At 42.6% G+C, this 12,403-nt stretch overlaps 1 non-coding gene across 1 annotated transcript; it reads right to left on the reverse strand.

The window, feature by feature from the left end:
• Window positions 1-9,514: 9,514 nt before the first annotated feature.
• Window positions 9,515-9,586, reverse strand: trnaq-cug (transfer RNA glutamine (anticodon CUG)). The gene has a single exon. It is a non-coding gene; the product is annotated as a tRNA-Gln (tRNA).
• Window positions 9,587-12,403: the final 2,817 nt, after the last annotated feature.

Here is a 12,403-nt window from a genome sequence, read left to right on the forward strand (position 1 = left end):
ATGTATCAGTGTGTCCGTGCCACAGGCTTGTCAGAAGCTGTGATATTAGTTTATAATCCATCAACTAATTGTCATGCGAGTTTTCATGCTTGACCATGTGTGTATGCCGTGTGTTCAATAATGAGTGTGTTCATTGAAACAAGGCACCCTCCTCTTACACGAGAGCCTGAATCAATTATAAGATGAAAAACTGAAGCACACAATGGAAATGTGCACACACGGTCTGAACCGCTTGTCTCATATGGGGTCACAGGGAGCCAGAGCCTAACCTGGCAACACAGGGCATAAGGCTGGAGGGGGAGGGGACACACCCAGGACGGGACGCCAGTCCGTCACAAGGCACCCCAAGCGGGACTCAAACCCCAGACCCACCAGAGAGCAGGACCCAGGTCAACCCACTGCACCACCACACCCCGCACAGAAATGTATGATTTACCAATCATGGCACATCTTCATATCATTGTGGTCACAGTCTTTATGACTTCTACAGGAAGCAGTGAATAGAATTAACATTCAGCAGTGGTCTTGAAGACTCAAATACCACAGTGATTTATTCATACACTTGTCTTGTGTTGAAAAACTAAACAAAACACTTTGATGATAATCCTATGTTTGCCCCCTTGGGCCCTAATTAAAAATCAGCGCATTTGCATCTGGTAAATGAGATGCATTAGTGTCCAAGCCCCCTTGATGAGAGCCATTCTCTTCTCCTCACCCCACACGCTGCCTCAGCAAAGACCCAAAGTGGAGCTGAACGGCTCATCCTGTGATAAATGCGATACGATCAGTGCAGTGCCCATAGAATACCCAACAGTGTGGCTGGATCTTTGCTGAAGCTTCAAAAAGAGACCAGCTCTAGGAATTGTCATTAGATACATGTTTTGGGTGTATCTGGGAAATCTCGTTGGCTTAGGCGCACTCATGTGCATATGGGCTAATATTCAAGGAGCGGAAACCAATTACTGCACAAATATAAACTAAATTACGTGTTGCATGGGAATTGAAAAACAATACAGGCCAATGCTGGTCCTTGGGAAATAGGCACCTGCTGGCTTTAAAGACTATAATCATGCATTAAAATTTGCTTACTGTCATAGTAAACTGTACAATAAAGCAAAACCAGAGGCTGAATCCACAGCTCTTGATGACCAGCATTGACCAGCATATAGTCACACCATCTGCTTTCATCTTCAATTTTTGATGGAGCGCCGTTGCCAAGGTACATAACCAGCGCTCCCATGCCAATACTTCTGTCTGTGAGGCACTGTGTGTGTACTGCACTTACAGAAGTAATGAAGAGTTGATAGACTAGATGCTTTGTTGATGTTTTGCTCCATTTTTGGTTCCTCTGGGAACAAAAACAGGCTTGTTTTCAGTCTCGTTCCTTTGCCGAAGCTGTGGAGTCTGCATGGCATTGTTAATGAGCAGGTAAAGGTGAATAATAAGGCTCTGTAGAAGAACAAGAGGTGAACACAGCAGAAAGGTATACGGTAAAACTGCTGCTTGTATTAAACCCTGTGGAATTCAACTCAGTTGGTTTATTTCAATTCTATTCAATGCACTTCATTTTATTTTTATAAAGTACTCTTCTCAGCAGGGTTATGCAGAGTGCAAAATTGACAAAAACAGACAAATACAGAAACATGAAGGGCAGCTGCTATCGCAGAGGTTGGAGTTGCTACTTCTGGACCCAAAGAGTGCAGGTTTGAATCCTACCTCCAGCTGTAGTATTCTTGAGCATGGTACTTACCCTAAATTGCCCCACTAAAATTATCCAGCTGTATGAATAGGTAAAAACAAATTTAAGTTGCTTTGGAGAAAATCAACACCCAAATGAATGTGAACAGTTATAATGTGCCAGATGAATAAGCCAGCTGGGAGGAGAGGAAAGCAAAAAAACTCCTGGAACAGGAGGGAAAAATAAACATTTAGAGGTCAGAGTGGTAGCCTACCCCTGCTGTGCATGGCAACGTGGTGAAAGAGAGCTTACTGCAGTGCATTTTAGGTTGTAGAAGTAAAATTTCAGATTTATTTCTATTTAAGGCAAGGGACTTAACACCCATCCAGGCCATGACATCACCTAGACAGCAAGATTTGTATATCATGCAAGCATGTTTTGGGGCTTGATGGCTTGCTAGAGTTATGTGTCATTCATAAAAGCAGAAATTTATATTATATTTATGGATAATATCACCTAATAGTGGCATCTCTAAAGAGAAGAGTACTGGCCCCAGCACTGAACCCTGAGGTATTCCATGTCTGACAGGAGAAAGTGAGGATGGGGAGGAACTGGCACCAATGTATATATACTGGAATCTGTTCCAGTATGAGGGGCATGGTGGCGCAGTGGGCTGGACCGGGTCCTGCTCTCCGGTGGGTCTGGGGTTTGAGTCCCGCTTGGGGTGCCTTGCGATGGACTGGCGTCCCATCCTGGGTGTGTCCCCTCCCCCTCCGGCCTTACACCCTGTGTTGCCGGGTAGGCTCCGGTTCCCCGAGACCCTGTATGGGACAAGCAGTTCAGAAGGTGGGTGTGTGTTCCAGTATGATCCAGGATCCATACCTGCTGAGGGCAGTAGTAGAAAGGTCCAGATATGTCTCCAACCTGTGCAGAGTGATGCTGTGATCGCTGGTCTTGGAAGCTGCAGTGAAATCCAGGAGGATGAGCACTGCTGGAAAGTGTGAATCAGCTGACAAGAAGATGCGTTGGTGACTCCGACAGGTGCAGTTTTGGGTTTTGGTACAGTACCCAGGATGAAAGCAAGACTGAAATTTTGAATTCAAATAATTCTGAATAAGTACAACAGTTGATTTTGAGTGAGAAAACCTTTTCCAGAATTTTAGTAATGAAATTGAGATTAGAAATTAGTCAGAAATTGCTGAGGAGAGAGGATGGGTTTTCTTGAGAAGTGGTTTCAGAATCACAGTTTTAAATAAGCCGCGACGCCGCTTGGGACAAACGGTTTCAGGCAGTGTGTGTTTGTGTGTGTGGAATCATCCCAGATGATAGAGATGTGTGATATTAGGTATAGGTTAGATGACAGAGGTAAAACAAGATTTAAGAAGGTATAGGGTCCAGCGAGCAGGTAGTGGATATGGTTGATAGAATCATTGAGGCCTGGTCCTGCTCACCCACCGGTGCAAACAATGCAAAGCAGGGCTTGGGCTGTCTTTTCAGACAACTATCCACACGAGTTCGCTGTGCGGGCCTTTTACAGTGTCGGCATTCATGCATTCAACTGTATTTTGTTAACAAGAAATCTCTAGTGCAAACTTACCAGGAAGAAGATTAAAAAAGTATTTACGGATCTGACACGAGAACACGCACTGACGCTACCCTATTACTTCCACGAAGAAAGAACAGTAAAGATGTTATAGTGTATGTGAATTTCCATAGAAATTGAAGGTCTGAATAAGAATATTTTCCCTTCATATAGTTTAATGACATTTTTCATTAAATCTGTACAATTTGTGAAGTAATGCATATGTATGTATCTATAGTTAAGCCCTCCTGCAATCTGGAACAATAAGCTTTGCATTTTAGTTAATTTTGGTTTTATTTTAGCATACAGCCATTTAACTTAAAAGTCACATCTGTCAGACCGAAGCTTTTCACTGTCTTTGTAACCTTTAATTCCAATGATATGAGAAAGTTATTAAAATTCAGCATTACTTCATGGCAGAGTCATTAAAAGTACACACACACACACACACACACACACACTCTTCCTGAACTGCTTGTCCCATTCGGGGTCACGGGGAGCTAGAGCCTAACTTGGCAACACAGGGCATAAGGCTGGAGGGGGAGGGGACACACCCAGGATGGGACGCCAGGCCATCACAAGACACCCCAAGCGGGACTTGAACCCCAGACCCACTGTAGAGCAGGACCCGGTCCAACCCACTGCGTCACTATGCCCCCCATCATTAAAAGTACTAACCTTAAATTGCTCCAGTAAAATTACCCAGCTGTATAAGTGGGTAAATAATTGTGAGCTTGTAATAACTGTAACCTTAACACTGTAAGTCGCTTTGGAAAAAGGCATCTGCTAAATGAATAAATGTAAACGATAAATGTGTCATGTTTGGCACAAGCAGGCTAGAAACAGGTAGGTAGTGGACCCAATTGCTTCTTGGTTTTATTCTTTCAGCGAGGTTCGTAGGACTGGACGTAAACAAAGTCAGGGACAGGCGAAGGTCTTGCAAGGCACGAACGTCACAATACAGGCAATCCGAAGGTCGGTGGTCAGGGAGAACGGGCGAGAGTCAGAAACCAGGAACACGGGAACAAGCAAGGCAAAGACACCGATACTGCAAAGACGCTGATACTGCAAAACCACAAAGGTGTTTGCGAGAATCCGCGTCATGGTGTGGACTCAGAGCTCCTTATATCCCAGTGGTTCAATTAACCCGTAGGTGCTTCGCTCGTTCCCGGGGGTGTGACAAAATGTGAAAAAGGACGATGGCCCAGAAGTTCATGAGTGTGGTATTTGAGTCTCTGTTCAGAATTAAACCTTAAAATAATAAATGTAATCGGAAGGTCAGAAAATGGCTTCCAGCTAAATGGGTAAATGACGAGGGGGTCCAGGCAAAATCCCCTAGGACAAAAACCCCTCGGACAAAACCCCCTCTTTTGAAAACACAAAGTGGGGCAAAACCTTCTTAATTAAATGGAAAAAAAAAATAGCACAAGCCCCATTTTTCTGTTTTTGCACTTTAATTCAATTTAATACTATTATAATTGGAAGAAAAAATACAAATTAAGCAAGTTAATGCTGAACTAATCCTTGGGGGGTATTTTCCTATGGGGGTTTTGTCCTATGCAATTTTTTGTCCTACACTACTACACATTGCAGCTTCCACATTGTCCTCACTCAGGGGATGGTACAAGTTATGATATGACATCTACAATAGCTGTTAAAATCTGTATAAAAATTGTTTATTATTTCTCCAGTATTATATTCTGAAACTTATGTGAGCCGCTAACAATTATTTATCCATTCATACTAGCAGGCAATGATTTTTTCTGAAGAAATTTAGAGCAAGGGCCTTGACCAAAACTGTTACAGCTGGGAGTCAAACGTGAATCCCTGAACAGCATGGTAACAGTTCTAAACACCGTCACCTGGCACACACACACGAGCTGTACACCAAACGTTCGCGAGACGAGGGTCCGATCTATTTGTCACTTGGTCCATGACTCATGCTTCGGACTATTACACTTCTCACCACGAGGGGTCGCCATATCCACCCAGAGTCACTGCGTGCATCTCCACGGCTCCGGACAACTCCCCCTCGGACAAAACATCCTCTTTTGAAACACAAGTGGGATGAAACCCCATCTTTTGAAACATAAACTAGGACAAAATCTTCTTAATTAAAATTTAAAAATGACAAAAGCCCCTGTTTTTCCTGTGTTTGCACTTTAATGCCATTTAATACCATTATAATTGCAAGAAAAAAAATAAATTAACTAATTTAATAGTGAAGTTATTCTTGGAGGGTATTGTCCTAAGGGAGTTTTGTCCTACACTCGTGTTCCCGAGACGAGGGTCCGATCTATTTGTCACTTGGTCCATGACTCATGGTTCTGACTATTTCACTTCTCACCACGAGGGGTCGCCATATCCACCGAGACTCACTGCATGCGTCTTAATTCTCCGTTGCAGATGAGTGACAATCTGCATAAATTTTATTAAGTGAAGGTAATGGTTTATAGCACAACTGAAACACTTTTACAGAGTCATGAAAATAAAAAGTTTAAACAGTTTACCACAGAGCTCTCCTGGCAATAATCACCCATAATCCTAAACTTGAGATTGAGCACTCAGAGAAGTTTTTTTTTTCCCATAAGTGGTTTATCAAGATAAAAAAAATGACATCTGACAACATACTGACAAAACTTTTATGGCAGTGTAGTATAGGAAAGAGTGTTATTATTCTGTTTATGTTATAAGCTTTCACAGTGTTATGAAGTAATAAATGTAAAATATGATTTTTGGCTTGCTTTCCTCCTTACTAGGTGCTTGCAGTGATTGATAGAGATTATATTGCTGCACAGGCCTTCTCTCTGAGGGTGTGCTGAGCTCTAGGGACGCTGCTGTGAGGCTGTACAATAATCGGCCCGTGTCGGAGGGCTTGATCGCAAGCTTGTAAGCCCGTCAGGAATTTTCGCAATAAAGTTCTAATCTTTACAGGAAGCTGCTGAGTAAGGCACACGATTGTGTGGTCCTGAGGTACAGCGGGAGTCAAGACGCCCCCAGGTTCCCGTCCCCTTGCCACCTCCAGTACACATAGACACACACAGATACACATATGGATCTCTCCAACCGCAAAAAAAGTTAGTTCCCTCAGTTCAGCGAAACTGGGTGCTCCCTGGTCAAAACCGACCAACGCCTGAACAACAGCACAATGTGGTCTAAACAGCATTATCTTGTTTATAGCGCGCATGTGTTAAAACCTCTTCTTTCCCACTGTTTGCCATTCATTCATTCATTTAGCTATTTACTTACACCATTTAAAGTGCTTGAATGCTGTGTGTTCTGTATTTGCCTGATGTGATCAGTTGGTCAGGACCAGGTTATGTTTCCAGGACATGGTGACTTGTGCTTCTAAAGTTGTAAAAACCAAAGCAGAAAAAATGTCGAGTTGGAGCAAAGCTGTTTTGTTAATGATCAGGAATGCAACTTTCTCTTCTTCTTTATTATTTTGTCTTTTGATTTTGTTCCTTTAGGTTCTTTCTGTTTGATTTGTAATTTTTTTTCCACACTTGCGAAAACTTGGTTTGCCCTTTATGTTCAGTTTTTTTTTTCTTCTTTTACCAAGAAAAAGTTTGAATTCTTTTAAGGTGTGCGACTAAGCAAAGGCCACACCAGCCTTGTGATTATGTGGGAATAGAAGACTCAGGACAAAGCATAACGATAAGATCTGAACAAAAAACACTAACTAACCCAAACGGCTTCCTTCTAATTACAGTAACTAGCGAAAGATCAGACACATTTTTCCTTATGATGGGACCTACTGCCATTTCAGATACATGTATATGATTTGGAAAAAGATGAGTTGTATGTCACTTTGGGGAAAAGTGTCTGCTAAATAAATAAATGTAAATGTAAAAGGCATTGTAAGTGTGAAAATGTTTCACAGCTGTGTGTGTTTCTGTGGCAAAGGATATGCCAAACTGTTGATGTAACTCTCCAAGTACAATAATAATTTGGCATTATAAAATTACTTCCTTTTACTTCTTGTGCCTGAACAACTTAGCTGAATGACTGATCTCTTCTGGGTGTTTCTACTGCTTCTGGTAAAACTGCTCAGGGACACAGCAAATACAAAAATCACAAACACATTTTTAATTCAATGCTTTTAAATTCCAAGCACGAAGTTTCCTCATTCAGGTCGTAATTTCTTGCTTGTCGTCTACTGTGATGGATGCTTTCTTTAAAAGTTATTCTAATTTTTTTAAAAAAAGTACTTTCATAGCTTTTCAGGGACATGATTTTCAAATAAAACTCCACTTTATTCAATGTAATGGCATAAAAAATGGTTGTCATCTCATACACTAAACTGTTTACCTGTAGTGTCTACATATCGTTAATTCCATTTTTGTTATGTTCATATTCTCTGCTCATTAAGGGTTAGATGTCCAGTCCTTACGCATATGCACTTTTAACTGGGCTATTTTTCTTATGATTCCAAGGTCCTCACAACCAAGGAGGTCATATTTGGTGTCCATGCTGGGTTAGTTATGAACCACTTAATACAAAGAACTGAACTTGTGATTCGGTGGTTTTTAAAAACTGCATAGCAGAACATGTGCAGTTATTTTTGTCTTTGCGAAACCCTCAGACAAGATGGGCAGTCCTGTGTCCCAGGCTGAACCAGAACGTGGTGTAGATCCTGTAGAAAGTCAGGGCCTGGGCATCAGGGTGAAGGAGCGTAAATGGGGCCACATGGAATGGGCTCAGAAACGGTGCTTTTCCTCTGACACCCCCATCTGCACATTAGCTGCAGTCTCTGCATGAGTTCAATGGCTTTAGACAGATTAACATTCTAGCCATAAGCCCACAAGGATATGGCGGAACAAAGAGGGAAAGTGCTCATTAGTAAGAGCATTACCTTTCCACCCTGTACCACTTAAGGCTGCGGGTTGGAGACTCTTGTCACGCTGGAGCCCAGATCATCACTTGTAGTACTGAAGGTCAGCAATGTGCACACTTCTGGTAAAAAACACAGGAGTACCGAAATTAATTCAGATGACAAAATATTGCAAATTTTTCCACACTGCTGCTCCTCTGGGAATAGCTGGTAATGCTGTAGTTGGGAAGTAACCTTTTACTATTATTATTATTATCATTATTATCATCATCACCAATGTTCATCACACCAGTACCTGCACAGACAAGACAGTGAACAGAAATTTAATGTTGTATATAATGTAAATATTGAAGGTGGAGATGGGAATTACCATCAGAGAGATTCGATGACCAGTTCCTCAACGACAGACCGTCAGCAACCTGCACAAAAAGGCACCACAGGTACACCAAGACTTAAACTGACCATTACACCGTGGAAGGATGCACAGATACAGCAACTACTGTATCTGGAGACTTTGAAATGGCTTTTTTTTCTGAACTAACAAAGCTCCCGCTGAGCTTTAGGGTATTTGAGCACTTTTCCTACAATGACTAAATCAAACACACTAAGTGAAACATACAGAATGTGGATGCTGAGCTGCTATCTCTCATATGGAAAGCAAGCACACGTCTATTTGAGCACTTTTCCTTACTTCGGCTAGGACGACAGGAGTTAGTCCTAGGAACTGGCTCAAATAGACGTGTGCTTGCTTTCCATATGAGAGATCGCAGGCTCAACTTCCACATTCTGTATGTTTCACTTAGTGCGTTTGATTTAGTCATTGCACTTTGTGCTAAAAAGTGTGGCAAGTCTTAGCCAGAACATAATTCTCTCCCGAGGTGAGAAAACCAGAGAGCTAAAGGAAACCCAAGTCTACTGACGGCTGGTGGGATTGAAAAGTGTGTTTGAGGAGAAGGGCAGGTGACACTGAACCTCATGGGGATCAAACACATAAGCCTGGCAATACTAGAAGCATACAAGAACCATGTGTGCTAACCAGCCATGTAGTCAGTGTGTGCTACTCTACATTTTTCTTATTTAATTAATGACAGACGTAGCCTCGCACATCAAGCTCAGTGACTGAGGCCGCAGTGGAGAAACACATGACGCGTCGAGGAGGTGGCGGCTGTACGTTCCACAGGAAACACCTGAGCCTCGTTCGTTATAATACAGGTGAAGAGACACTTTGGAACCGACAAAGACAGACGGAGAGGTTCCACCAACACTTCATCTCAGCTCCATGGATTCAGAGTCCAGTGCGGCGACAGCGAGGAGCTCGTGTAAAGTTCAGAACCGGAGCAAAAGACAGAGAGGGAGGAACCGAACGAGACTCGTCGTTGCTGGGGAAGGTAATAAGTGTTCGCCATCGAGGCTAAAGTAAAGGTTCCACCGAGATTTGAACTCGGATCGCTGGATTCAGAGTCCAGAGTGCTGACCATTACACCATGGAACCTGTAGCTGAATGTGTCTCTGTGCACACAAACACGCACCTACTGCAGTTACTCTACTTACTCTACTCCAGTTACTCTACTCAGAAACTGTGAAACTGCTTCTCTTTCTGAACAAACACAACTCTGCCTCAATTTTTGTGTATTTGACCTCTTTTAGTTGCTTCCTCTGGTGGTCTTACAGTCAAAAATGAGTTTTAGCTCAAATGGTAGAGCTCTTGCTTAGTATGCACGAGGTAGTAGGATTGATGCCTGTATTCTCCATGCTTTTTACAGAGGTCACATCAGCGTTTCAGCCTTACCTCTTACATCCATTCTCACTTGTGTGTTCGAGAAACGTGTCCAAAGTGTGCTGTGTTTGTTTTACATGGGCACAAACGTGTATTTGTGAGAAAGCCATTGTATGTTTCACTGAAAAGTATGGCATCTTGGGTGGGGCAGTAGGTAGTGCTGGTGCTCTGGTTTCCCCTCCTGGTGAAATAGTTTCTTTGAAACAACTTAGACATTAAACTTTAATTCTATTACCTTGCCTCTAAAACCAGAATTGATAAACTTGGTGCTGTGGTTTTAAACTAGCTCAGCAATCTAGTTTTCACCTTTTGGCTTGCCTGAAGGCCGCAGAATCTTTCCTGTGTATCACCTCCTTTTCCAGTTTGTCTGGCTTCTCCCCTTTCTTTTGTTTGTCTATTGCGAAAAAAGGAGGCGCTAAGCAAAGGACTGCTTAGGCCCCCCTTTGTTGAGCTGAATGGCCTTTTCCATGTCTCAGTCTCACTCTCTTCCCCATGCACTCTCTCTCATTCTTTTCATTACTCCATCCAGGAAGAAGTCTCCACAAAAAGGTGTAATGAGATAGTCACGTATAACATCAGATCACCTATATGAGAAGCTCTGGGATGAGGACAAGTTCCCTGGTGCCAAGTGTCAGACTGATTTTGCTTGTTGGGGAAACATTGGTGTGACTACTGTCCCCCACCTTCACCTTCATGCCTAGGGGAATGAAGTCATGGTTTGTTGACTGTACCTAGAGGTCATTCTGATCTACCACTTTATTTGGTTGTTAAGACCTGCCTTTCTTTTAGACTGGCTTGACATGGCAAGTGCATGCATGGTTTGGTTGGTCAAAGTAACATGTTGTACACTGCTGATTTCAGTGTAATACTGACTTAAAGGGTAGCTTGTTGTTTACCCTAGGACATAACATAAGGGAGCAGTTCATACTTCAGTTTCCCACTACTCAGGGTATTCTACCCCAGAGAAGAGGAAACCACAGTATGCAGACACTGTTCGTGTGCCTTAAGCCTTCTTCAACTCAATACTTGACCAGCTTCACTTACTCATACTGAGGCCTGCGGATGATATTCTGAGCTTCTCATCATAACCTCACTCACTGTTAAATGAACATATTTTCATATTTTTTCACTTTTGTAGCTTTTTCCAAGTCATGCAAGTGTTCCTCAACTTTGCTCATGGTCCATGGGGCTTAATGGAATTCAAAAGAGGAGTCTGAGCCATTTGAGTTGCTGGAGAAAATGGATGTTCCACTCTTGCTCCAAAATGATGTTGGTGTTGAGGCTGTGGACCCCAGGATGAGTACCTCTTCCAGAGACAAAAGACGGAACACAGTGGGATGTGTTTGTTTGAATTTGGCTCAGGAGCAATGAGAAGAATGATATCCTGAACAACAGGAATGGTGTGAAACTCCTTGGCTCTGTGAAACTACAGGGTGATGCTCAACTGGTCACGATTCAGACCAGGAAATTTAACTTCTATCCAGATCATCTTTAGATCACTGCAATCAGTGATGGCAATCAAGCTTTACCACAGTTAAAATACCTCTCAGTATGGTAAGGGCATATGAGAATGGCAATCATTCTCAGTAATCACTTGTGCAATGGAGAGTGACAGTGGTCCAGAGTCTATCTCAGAAGCATAGAGTCCATGGCAGGATACACTCTGGACACCATCACAAAGCAAACACACACACTGACTTAATCACAAACTGATTAAAGGCACTTCAGAGGCAATGTTTCACCTTAACACAAACCTTATGGAGTGTGGTATGAACCCCACACAAACAGAAGAACATACCAACTCCACAGACAGGCTTTGGACCCATGTCTGAACCCAAGCCCAGAAGCTGTGAGGCATCAGTGGTACCCGTTACACCACCACGATGTCAATAAGAAACAGAGAAGACCAAATGTATTGACTATCAGGCAAAAAGAAACCCTGAATTCCATGAAGCCACATTGATATCAATTAAAGGGTTAGAATAAAGGAATTTGGCAATTAATTTGGTATCTTTAAAGATCTCTCTCCAGGCACTTTTCAGAGACTAAATTCTGAACCGTGTCTCTGTATCTATGAAAGTTCTTTCTGCACCACACAACTTCTATAGTCTAAGATTTTTATCCTTTAAATATTATCCCTTGTGTATAGTAGTCTGTTTAAATACTAAAGCGTAAAGGTATAAAATAGATTTTTTTGGAGAAAACTTTGAGTGAAAGAGCAAGTAAGAGAGATTTGATGACCTCCCCTGGCCTTTAACAGGAGCTGAGGTCTTTGCGGCTCTTCTAAGGCTGCCTTCAGGATTACCGGTGTGTGTGCGCATGTGTGTGCGCATGTGTGTGCGCGTGTGTGCGCGTGTGTGCGTGTGTGTGTGCTCACTGGTGACTTGAAACAGAAAGAGAATTCTCATTACTTCTCTTTTCAATTCCGCTATAGAAGTTCTGAGTTCACCATAAGTCTGTGGTTCTTGCGTCTCAACAGTCATAGGGGGGAGGACAGTGAGGAGGTCAGCCTGACATCTGGCATGAGGGAGA

The sequence above is a fragment of the Scleropages formosus genome, chromosome 16, assembly GCF_900964775.1.
Source record: "Scleropages formosus chromosome 16, fSclFor1.1, whole genome shotgun sequence".
NCBI classification, from domain to species: Eukaryota; Metazoa; Chordata; class Actinopteri; order Osteoglossiformes; family Osteoglossidae; genus Scleropages; species Scleropages formosus.